The following is an 11,428-nucleotide window of genomic DNA, read 5'->3' as shown; positions in this document are numbered from 1 at the left end:
TCTTTGCTGTTGCCAGGTGACAATTACTGGTTACAAGTGTTGGAGAGGAGGGTGCTGGGTTACAGCAGCTACGCCTCTTATACAAGAGCTACACAGGCTTACGAGGCTTTTACAAATCACCATGAAAAGTTAAGCTTTAGAGACAAGTGTGTGGTTTGAGATGACAACTGATCGCTCCTGCAGGTATTTTTGTACAATGACATTACTAATATGCATCACCAAATAAAAATTATTAAATCAAAGGCTGTGATCCACGTCACGGTATTGTGTCACTAAGACAATTTTAATTCAGGCTGTGCCACTATTCTCCCTTAATGTCAAAGATGCAGAGTAGCCAGATGTGAACGCAAACAATTATTCAGCAAAAAATATACTTTATTTTATCAGAATAAGCAAATGAGACACTTAACAATAATTAAAAATACATGCCTCGTGTGAGGAACGCTTTCTGGTACAGATCCTATTATGTAAAGTTATGTAAAATTGCAATTGTGCATACAGTCCAGTAAATTGCAATGTACCAAAATAGCCTTTTAGTCCAATAGAGTTTGTTCAAAATATGCAATTTATGTTGTCAGCCAGATAGAATATCTTACACTAATGTGTGCCAAAGTGTAAATGATTAAATTATCCCTTGTCAAAAAACAGCCATAGGATATTCTAAAGTGCTGGTGCATAAAGAGTTAAGTCTGTCTGTATAGTACAAACAAATCTGGCTGAATATGGGTATCAGGGCATATTCTAAAAACAAGCTTTATTTATGTCATCATAGAGTGAATCTGTAAACCAATTTAAGGTACCTATTTGTATAGAGACTAGTGATGAGCAAGTATACTAGTTACTCGGGTTTCCCCAAGCATGCTCGGGTGGTCTCCCGAGTATTTGGATGTGCTCGGAGATTTCGTTTTCCTTGCCGCATGACTTACGACTGCTAGACAGCTTGAATACATGTGGGGGTTGCCTGTTTGTTAGAGAATTCCCACGTGTTCAGCCTGTCTAGCAGTCGCAAATCATGCAGCTGTGGCAGCAACGAAAACTAAATCTCCAAGCACTAACAAATACTCGGAGATCACCCGAGCATGCTCGGGGAAACCAGAGTAACAAGTATACTTGCTCATCACTAATAGAGACAGACAGCAAGGAGCATGGAGCCCCAAGTGTTGTATTTCTGGCTGATGCAGTAATAAATGCAGTGCAAATCAACATGAAAATGAAAACAGGGTAGGTACAGACAAAGCTGTTCATGCTGTGCAAACTTACAGTAGTAAAGGATCTGTCCTGCGTCCCTCATCCCCGACGCACGTTTCATCCACACTTCCTCAGGTGTCATGTCGGGGAGGAGGGACAACGGACCTTTAAAGAAAAGATGTACCGATGATCTGTGAAATCCCTGTGTCACGACGTGCGCAGTCCAGGATTGCTGGAAGAATTATGCGGCGCACTATGTCATCTGCCCACCCTCTATGGATGACTTGTCACCTCCGGTGGTTGGACCTCAAGCTGGCAGTGCAGCCATGGTGATGGCTTCTGTCCTGTGCATTCAAGCGGGACCTGGGTACCGGAGGTAAAAAGCATATTTTAAGATGAATAATTGTTTGTGACATCTGGCTACTCTGCATCTTTGACATTAAGGGAGCATAGTGGCATAGCCCGATTTAACAAAAAAAAGTATTATAATACCAGGCTGGCAAGGTGCCTAATGCCCAAATAGGTTTAATAGGAGAATGCCCAAGGTATGGAGTGGGCAAGTGTGGCAGCGACTGGGCTTGTAAAGAATGCAGAGCCAATCCATGGAGGACCACTGATTGCCGCTAAGACTGACTTTGAGCACTACCATTCTTCCTTAATTCATAAGATTCAAACAGAAACCAGTCTTGCATATACCTAAAACACATGCTATTTATTATTTTTCATACTAAAACCTATGGGTATTGTACAAAATACACGATGCTAAACGTGTGGTGATAACTTCACCCCGAAGCCTGTTTTCACTTTCCTGACCAGGCCAAATTTTACAATTCTGATCAGTGTCTTTATGAGGTTATAACGCTGCAACGCTTCAACGGATTCCACTGATTCTGTGATTGTTTTCATGTGACATATTGTACTTCATGATAGTGTTAAAATTTGTTTGATATGACTTGTGTTTATTTGGGATAATATCGGAAATTTGGCAAAAATGTTAAAATGTGGCAATTTTCAATCTTTTAATTTTTATGCCCTTAAATCAGAGTTATGTGACACAAAATAGTTAATAAATAACACTTCCACATGTCTTCTTTACATCAGCACAATTTTTGAAACATCATTTTTTTTTTGTTAGGAAGTTATAAGGGTTAAAAGTTGACCAGCAATTTCTCATTTTTCAAAAACAATTTACAAAACCATTTTTTAGGGACCACATCACATTTGAAGTGACTTTGAGGGGTCTATATGACAGAAAATACACAAAAGTGACACCATTCTAAAAACTGGACCCCTCAAGGTGTTCAAAACCACATTCAAGATTATTATTCCTTCAGGCGCTTCACAGGAATTAATGGAATGTGGAAGGAAACAAAATGAACATTTAACTTTTTTTATACAAATTTTACTTATTTCACAAGGGTAACAGGAAAAAAGGACCCCAAAATTTGTTGTGCAATTCCTCCTGAGTATGCCGATACCCCATGTGTGGGAAAACTACTGTTTGGGCGCACTGCAGCGCTCAAAAGAGCGCCATTTGACTTTTTGAATGCAAAATTTGCTGGAATCATTAGCGGACGCCATGTCGCACTTGGAGAGCCCCTGATGTGCCTAACGTGGAAACCCACAAGTGACCACATTTTGGAAAGTAGACACGACAGGAAACTTATCTAAATGTGTGGTGAGCACCTTGAACCCCCAAGTGCTTTACAGACAGTTATTATGTTGAGCCGTGAAAATGAAAAAAATCACTTTTTCCCCACAAAAAGGTTTATTAGCTTCACATTTTTCTTTCACAAATAAACAGGAAAAAATTAACCCAAAAATTTGTTGCGCAATTTCTCCTGAGAACACTGCCCATATGTGGCTGAAAACTACTTTCGTGGTACAGTGCAAAGCACAGAATGGAAGGAGAGCCATATTGAAGTTCAGATTTTGCTGGACTGGTTTGAGGGTGCCATGTCATATTGGTAAAGCCCCTGAGGTTCCAGAATAGCAGAACCCCCCATAAGTGACCCCATATTATAAACTACACCACTCAGTGATTTCATCTATGGTTCTGCAGTGATCATATTGACACCACAGGTGTGTCATAGAATTTTATACCATTGGGCACTGAAGAAAAAATTACATTTTTACCACCAAAATTTTGTTTTAGCCCCAGATTTTATATTTTAACACCGGGAGATGGGTAAAAATGGAACCAAAATTTGTCCCACAATTTCTGCTGAATGTGGAAATATCCCAAATGTGCATGTACAATATTGCTTAGCCATACAGCGAGACTCAGGAGGGACGGAGCGCTATTTTCCTACTGGAGCGCAGATTTTGCTAGAATAGTTTGCGGACTCCATATACAGAGCCGCTAATTGCAAGAAGAGCAGAATCTCCCCTCCCCATTTTGGAAATTATACCTCTTTGGGAATTTATCTACAGGTGTAGTGATGATTTTGACTCCATGTGTGTTTTCCAAAAACAAGCAGCAGTGGATGTTGCTGAGTAAAAATTGCAAACTGCCATAGTGGTGCCCGTACGTTGCAGTCACCAGTACATTGTAGTCACCAGTATGTGGTAGTGCCCAGCTCATGCTTCTGGAGACATGCACCTGTAAATTAGGAGGGCTGTCATTGCTACAGAAATGCCAAATATTTGGACACTAAATATGGTTTAGGTACACTGTGGGACTCAGAAGGGAAGGAGCATTTGGGAGTGTAGAATTTGTTGAATTTCTTTTGGGCGCATGGAGCCATAGTGCTTTTCAAGAGCTTTGTGCTACTAGTAACGTGGAAGCCCCCTATATTTCCATTGATAGATGACGGATCTGAGTGGGTACTTGCTTTTTTGTGGCTTGATTTGAATCTTTTGTAGTTAACATTTTACATAACATTTAGGATCACCTTTATCGGGCGCTCTAAACTGAGCACTAACATCAGGGTAAACCCTGTAATGTAAACATCTAAATCTATGAGTGACGAGGTTCAGATGAGACCCCTGAGGGATCCATTCCCCATAGTGGAGCAGCAGAGTTACTATGTACTCAGTCTCAGCGATGTCCTTTTTTTGAGAGGTGCACAAAACTGTGGTCAACGCTTTTATGCACGCTTAAAAGACGGACACACATGGTCCGATCATAGGCCGGACAGCGTCCACAGTGCCTCGATCTGCCTCATTAAAGGGAATCTTACGCCTGAGGTTCCATCTGAATAATGTATTTCAGAGATTTACATGGAAACCTCGGCGTAAGTGCTCAATATAAAGCACAGGATAAATGTGAGCCGAGCCTTACTGCGATCTTTAGGAGGCAGAGTAAAAAAAATCAACAGCATGTGAATAATTTGTTGTATTTTTCACGCCGTTCCTCGTGCGGTATAAGTGATTAGACTACTTAATTCTTCGGGTCGTGCAATTACAGCGATACCAGATTTATAGCTTTTTTTTCTGCTTGGCTGTGATATGGATATTCACATCGAGCAACACTTTCAACATTGCCATCTTCCATCCTCTGCATATCCAAGCATCTGACCCATTTATATTTACCTCGGCACCATGTATGCAGCGACCACAAATTATTTGCTCCCTCTATGTCCATTCTGATACCTGCTTATGTTTGTGGCCGGCCTCTCCTTTGATCCTATGAAATGGGGATATTGTCCTGGAGCTTTATCCCCCTTCCCTCAGTGCATATTCATTAACTAGATGGTGGCCCGATTCTAACGCATCGGGTATTCTAGAATATGTATGCGTAGTGTATAGCACAGCCCACGTAGTATATTGCACAGCCACGCAGTTCATTGCGCAGCCCACGCAGTACATTGCGCAGCCCACGCAGTACATTGCGCAGCCCACGCAGTACATTGCGCAGCCCACGCAGTTCATTGCGCAGCCCACGCAGTACATTGCGCAGCCCACGCAGTACATTGCGCAGCCCACGCAGTTCATTGCGCAGCCCACGCAGTACATTGCGCAGCCAACGCAGTACATTGCGCAGCCCACGTTGTATATTGCGCAGCCCATGTAGTATATTGCGCAGCCCACGTAGTATATTGCGCAGCCCACGTTGTATATTGCGCAGCCCATGTAGTATATTGCGCAGCCCATGTAGTATATTGCGCAGCCTACGTTGTATATTGCGCAGCCCACGTTGTATATTGCGCAGCCCACGTTGTATATTGCCCAGCCCACGTATATAGCAATGTGGGCATGATATCCCTGTTAAAAAAAAAAAAGAATTAAAATAAAAAAGTTATATACTCACCTTCCGTTGGTGCTTGGATCCAGGAAGCGGTTACCGACGCTTGGGATCCACCGAAGCTCCGCGGAGCCACTCGCGCCGGCCGCCATCTTCCGTTCCCAGGATGCATTGCGAAATTACCCAGAAGACTTAGCGGTCTCGCGAGACCGCTAAGTCTTCTGGGTAATTTTGCAATGCATCGCCGGGAACGGAAGATGGCAGCCAGCGCAAGCGGCTCGGCGGACTACGGAGTGTGAGTATAGCAGGTTTTTTGTTTTTTTATTTTTAACATTAAATTTTTTTACTATTGATGCCGCATAGGCAGCCTCAATAGTAAAAAATTGGGGACACACAGGGTTAATAGCAGCGGTTATGGAGTGCGTTACCCGCGGCATAATGCGGTCCGTTACCACCGGCATTAACCCTGTGTGAGCGGTGACCGGAGGGGAGTATGCGGGCGCCGGGCAGTGAGTGCGGGGAGTAAGGAGCGGCCATTTTCTTCCGGACTGTGCGCGTCGCTGATTGGTCGTGGCAATGGTCGTGGGCGTTTTGCCACGACCAATCAGCGACTTGGATTCCATGACAGACAGAGGCCGCGACCAATGAATATCTGTGACAGACAGAAAAACAGACAGAAGGACAGACGGAAGTGACCCTTAGACAATTATATAGTAGATTCTATTTTGGTTTCATTTTGCACGTGCGTGCGCCACATATTTTTTGCTCGTATCGAGCATTTATTCACGCATGCGCAATTCTACTTCCCCATTTCTAGTCCGGGGTTTGGATGTGCGTGCACACTTTACACCAACCCGGCACTTACTTCTGGTGTCTACCGCCGGACACTCCGATGTTCATATACACTAGGGGGCACATCTTTATTTACTTCCGGACCACATCCTTTGCAACATTAGCTTAATCTACCACTTCAGTACAGTATAAAACAACAAAATCTGAGTCTGCTATATTATTATTTATTATTTATTTTTATTTATTTAATTTCATTTTTGTTTATGCCCATATTATATGTGGGTATATAGAGATATATAGTATGTTGGTATCTATATATAATCATTTTATCTTATTATTTATATGTATTTAATATTTATGTATTTATTCATATAGAATATATTGTTAATTATTATTATTTATCAGTTATTATCTACTATTGTTTTTCATATATATCTTTGTTATCAGAGTATATATATATATATATATATATATATATATATATATATATATATATATATATATATATATATATATATATATATATATATTCTCCTTTATTATTTATGGTCCAGATTATCCATTGCTCAGATTTTGTTGTTTTATACACACGTTGAGTGGGTTCCACTTTTTTCCTTTTTTTCTCACTGGCATGATAAAGGATATACACACACACATATATATATATATATATATATATATATATATATATATATATATATATATATATGTCTAATTTTCTATAAACTATTTATATCTGTGCCTCTTTGAGTGTTCTCTTCACTTCAGTACAGTAAATGGAGCCTCGCATCCCACACCAGTAAATAATCTATATGTGGTTTGACTCGTGTATATATATACAGCTCTGGCAAAAATAAAGAGACCACTGCAAAATGTTCAGTTTGTCTGATTTTTCTCTTTATAGGTATATTTTTTAGTAAAATGTAAATTGTTCTCTTATTCTATAAACTTCTGACAACATGTCTGAATTTCCAACCAATAAATTTTATTTATGTATTTTCTCACAAAGAAAAATGGTCAAAATAAAAAAAATAACCCAGTGCTTTGAGACCTCAAATAATGCAAAGAAAACAAGTTCATAATCATTTAGAAACAACCTTACTAATGCTTTAATTCAGGAAGAGTTCAGAAATCAATATTTCGTGGAATAACCATGATTTTTAATCATAGCTTTCATGCGTCTTGGCATGCTTTCCATCAGTCTTTCACACTGCTCCTGGCGCAAAAATTTAAGCAGTTATTATTATTTATTTATATAGCACCATTAATTCCATGGTGCTGTACATAAGAAAGGGGTTACGTAGTTATATAGTTTACAGTAAACAAATTTACAATGACAGACTGGTACAGAGTGGAGAGGACCCTGTCCTTGCAGACTTACATTGTACGAGATAATGGAGAAGAGACAGAAGGTCGAGGGTGCGGCAGCTCGGGTGGTGGTGAGGAGGCAGCTCGGATGATGGTGAGGAGGCAGCTCGGGTGGTGGTGAGGAGGCAGCTCGGGTGGTGGTGAGGAGGCAGCTCAGGTGGTGGTGAGGCAGCTCAGGTGGTGGTGAGGAGGCAGCTCTGGTGGCGGTGAGGAGGCAGCTCGGGTGGCGGTGAGGAGGCAGCTCTGGTGGCAGTGAGGAGGCAGCTCGGGTGGCGGTGAGGAGGCAGCTCGGGTGGCGGTGAGGAGGCAGCTCTGGTGGTGGTGAGGAGGCAGCTCGGGTGGTGGTGAGGCAGCTCGGGTGGTGGTGAGGAGGCAGCTCGGGTGGTGGTGAGGAGGCAGCTCTGGTGGTGGTGAGGAGGCAGCTCGGGTGGTGGTGAGGAGGCAGCTCGGGTGGTGGTGAGGAGGCAGCTCAGGTGGTGGTGAGGAGGCAGCTCGGGTGGTGGTGAGGAGGCAGCAGCTTGGGTGGTGGAGAGGCAGCAGAATGGTTATTGCAGGCTGTAGGTTTTCCTGAAGAGATGGGTTTTCAGGTTCCGTCTGAAGGATCCGAGGGTGGTGGATAATCGGACATGTTGAGGCGTGGAATTCATCAGTTCTTCTTTGATGTTTGATGGCTTGTAACTATCCATCATCCTCTTGATTACATTCCAGAGGTTTTCAATGGGGCTCAGGTCTGGAGATTAGGCTGCCCATGACAGGGTTTTGATTTGGTGGTCTCTTAATTTTTGCCAGAGCTGTATATGCCCTCTCCTGATTCTATCAACACACTTCCCCTGACGAAGCTGCTTCTGAGCAGCGATATGCGTGGGGTCTTCCCACACCTCTTCCCATGAGGACTGCATGCCCCTTATCAGCTACTCACATGAGCTCCCTCTAAAATGGTCAGGTAGTTACCGTTATGGGGGCTTTATCCGTCGCTCTTGCCTCACATTTCTGTGCAAGCCAGCACCTGATCTTTGCTTTTTATCTTGATTCCTTGTATTCATGTCTTGCCGCTAAATGTGCACTGGTCACCTTATGCAGCTGATCTCATATCAGGTTCCTGGTCTATTTATCTGTTACCATTTAGCCATGCTGATTATCTTGCATATGCACTATACAACATTTTACATACATGGCTAGGGGGAGATTCTCATTTTCTGGCTGATCAGAATTGCCACTCTTTACATGGTTCGTATGTTTTTAGGAGTATTAGTGCATTAAAAGAGGCATAGATGCTCATGAGGAGAACATAATTTTACCTCTATACAAGTCACTAGTTCGACCACACTTAGAATACTGTGCACAGTTCTGGTCTCCGGTGTATAAGAAAGACATAGCTGAACTGGAGCGGGTGCAGAGAAGAGCGACCAAGGTTATTAGAGGACCGGGGGGTCTGCAATACCAAGATAGGTTATTACACTTGGGGCTATTTAGTGTGGAAAAACGAAGACTAAGGGGTGATCTTATATTAATCTATATATATAATTGTATAAGGGGTACTTCCGTCTTTCTGTCGGCAACTTCCGTCACGGATATTCATTCGCTGATTGGTCTCGCCAGCTGCCTGTCATGGCTGCCGCGACCAATCAGCGACGTGCACAGTCCGATTAGTCCCTCCCTACTCCCCTGCAGTCAGTGCCGGGCGCCCGTTCCATACTCACCGCAGTCACGGCTCACACAGGGTTAATGCCAGCGGTAACGGACCGCGTTATGCCGCGGGTAACTCACTCCGTTACCGCCGCTATTAACCCTGTGTGACCAAGTTTTTACTATTGAGGCTGCCTATGCAGCCTCAATATTAAAAACATCTAATGTTAAAAATAATTTAAAAATAACAAAACAAATCATTATATACTCACCTTCCGCCGCCTTTCCGACGCTCCGGTGACCGGTCCATGCAAGCGGCAGGTTCCGGTGCTAAGATTGGTGTGCGACAAGGACCTGCCATAACATCACGGTCATGTGACCGCGACATCATCACAGGCCCTGCGTGCCTGCACGAGAAGGACCTGCGATGACGTCACAGTCATGTGACCGCGACATCATCACACCCTCGGACCGGAAGCTGCCGCCTGAAGCGAACACAGGCGACAGAACTACAAGGGGCCCCAAGGAAGGTGAGTATATGTTTATTTTTTAACCTGTGACATACGTGGCTGGGCAATATACTACGTGACTGGGCAATATACTACGTGGCTCTGTGCTGTATACTACGTTGCTGGGCAATATACTACGTCACTGGGCAATATACTACGTCGCTGTGCAATATACTACGTGGCTCTGTGCTGTATACTACGTCGCTGTGCAATATACTACGTGGCTCTGTGCTGTATACTACGTAACTGGGCAATATACTACGTCACTGGGCAATATACTACGTCACTGGGCAATATACTACGTCACTGGGCAATATACTACGTCACTGGGCAATATACTACGTCACTGGGCAATATACCACGTGGCTGTGCAATATACTACGTCACTGGGCAATATACTACGTAACTGGGCAATATACGTCACTGGGCAATATACTACGTAACTGGGCAATATACGTCACTGGGCAATATACTACGTAACTGGGCAATATACTACGTCACTGGGCAATATACTACGTCACTGGGCAATATACTACGTCACTGGGCAATATACTACGTGGACATGCATATTCTAGAATACCCGATGCGTTAGAATCGGGCCACCATCTAGTGTATAAATATATGAGGGGACAGTACAAAGACCTTTCTGATGATCTTTTTAATCATTGACCTGAGACAGGGACAAGGGGGCATCCTCTACGTCTGGAGGAAAGAAGGTTTAAGCATAATAACAGACGCGGATTCTTTACTGTAAGAGCAGTGAGACTATGGAACTCTCTGCCGTATGATGTTGTAATGAGTGATGAGGGGACTGGATGCCTTTCTGGAAAAGTATAATGTTACAGGGTATATATACTAGATTCCTTGATAAGGCGTTGATCCAGGGAACTAGTCTGATTGCCGTATGTGGAGTTGGGAAGGAATTTTTTCCCCAATGTGGAGCTTACTCTTTGCCACATGGGTTTTTTTTTGCCTTCCTCTGGATCAACATGTTAGGGCATGTTAGGTTAGGCTATGGGTTGAACTAGATGGACTTAAAGTCTTCCTTCAACCTTAATAACTATGTTACTATGTTATTATCTAGTGTCTCTGATCCGTGCATACTATCCCTGTGCACTGGGGTTTATTTATGTTTTTGCCTGACCTATTGATTTGTGGAGCTCTTTTTATTTACTTGTTGTCCCATATGGTTATTTTTTGTGCAGGGGTGTGATTTGTCTCATGTTGTCATGTGTTTTTTAAGTGATTTTAACCCAATTTTGGTGTGTGTTGAAAATCTTTAATAAAATTTACCTGATTTTATGATTATTTTGTGTTAGGTGTGCACACCATCATTTGTTTGGTCTCTTCTCTCCCTTATTTGCTGTCAGACTAAAAGACGCTTTTTATTGCAAAAGCTAGTTTTTGGATTGCTATATTTTGATAGCGATAATTTTACCATATTTCGACCGACATGTTTTTATCGGTACCATTTTTTGGGCACATAACATTTTTTGATCACTTTCTATACAATTTTTCAGAAATAGAATGAACAAAACACCAGCAATCCGGGAATTATTATTTTTTTAATGCCGTTCAGCATGTTGTAAAATTGATAAGGCAGCTTTATTCCTCGGGTCAGTACAATTATAGTGATACCATATTTATATCATTTTTTTATGTTTTGGCGCTAATTTGTATTTAGATTGGTCTTTTTTATTGCGTTTTATTCCACTTTCTGTTCGGCAGTATGATGACAAAGCATAGTTTTTTGCCTCTT

Source organism: Ranitomeya variabilis, chromosome 3 (genome assembly GCF_051348905.1).
Source record: "Ranitomeya variabilis isolate aRanVar5 chromosome 3, aRanVar5.hap1, whole genome shotgun sequence".
NCBI classification, from domain to species: domain Eukaryota; kingdom Metazoa; phylum Chordata; class Amphibia; order Anura; family Dendrobatidae; genus Ranitomeya; species Ranitomeya variabilis.
The sequence above is the reverse complement of the archived record's forward strand: the minus strand, read 5'-3'. Positions refer to the sequence as shown.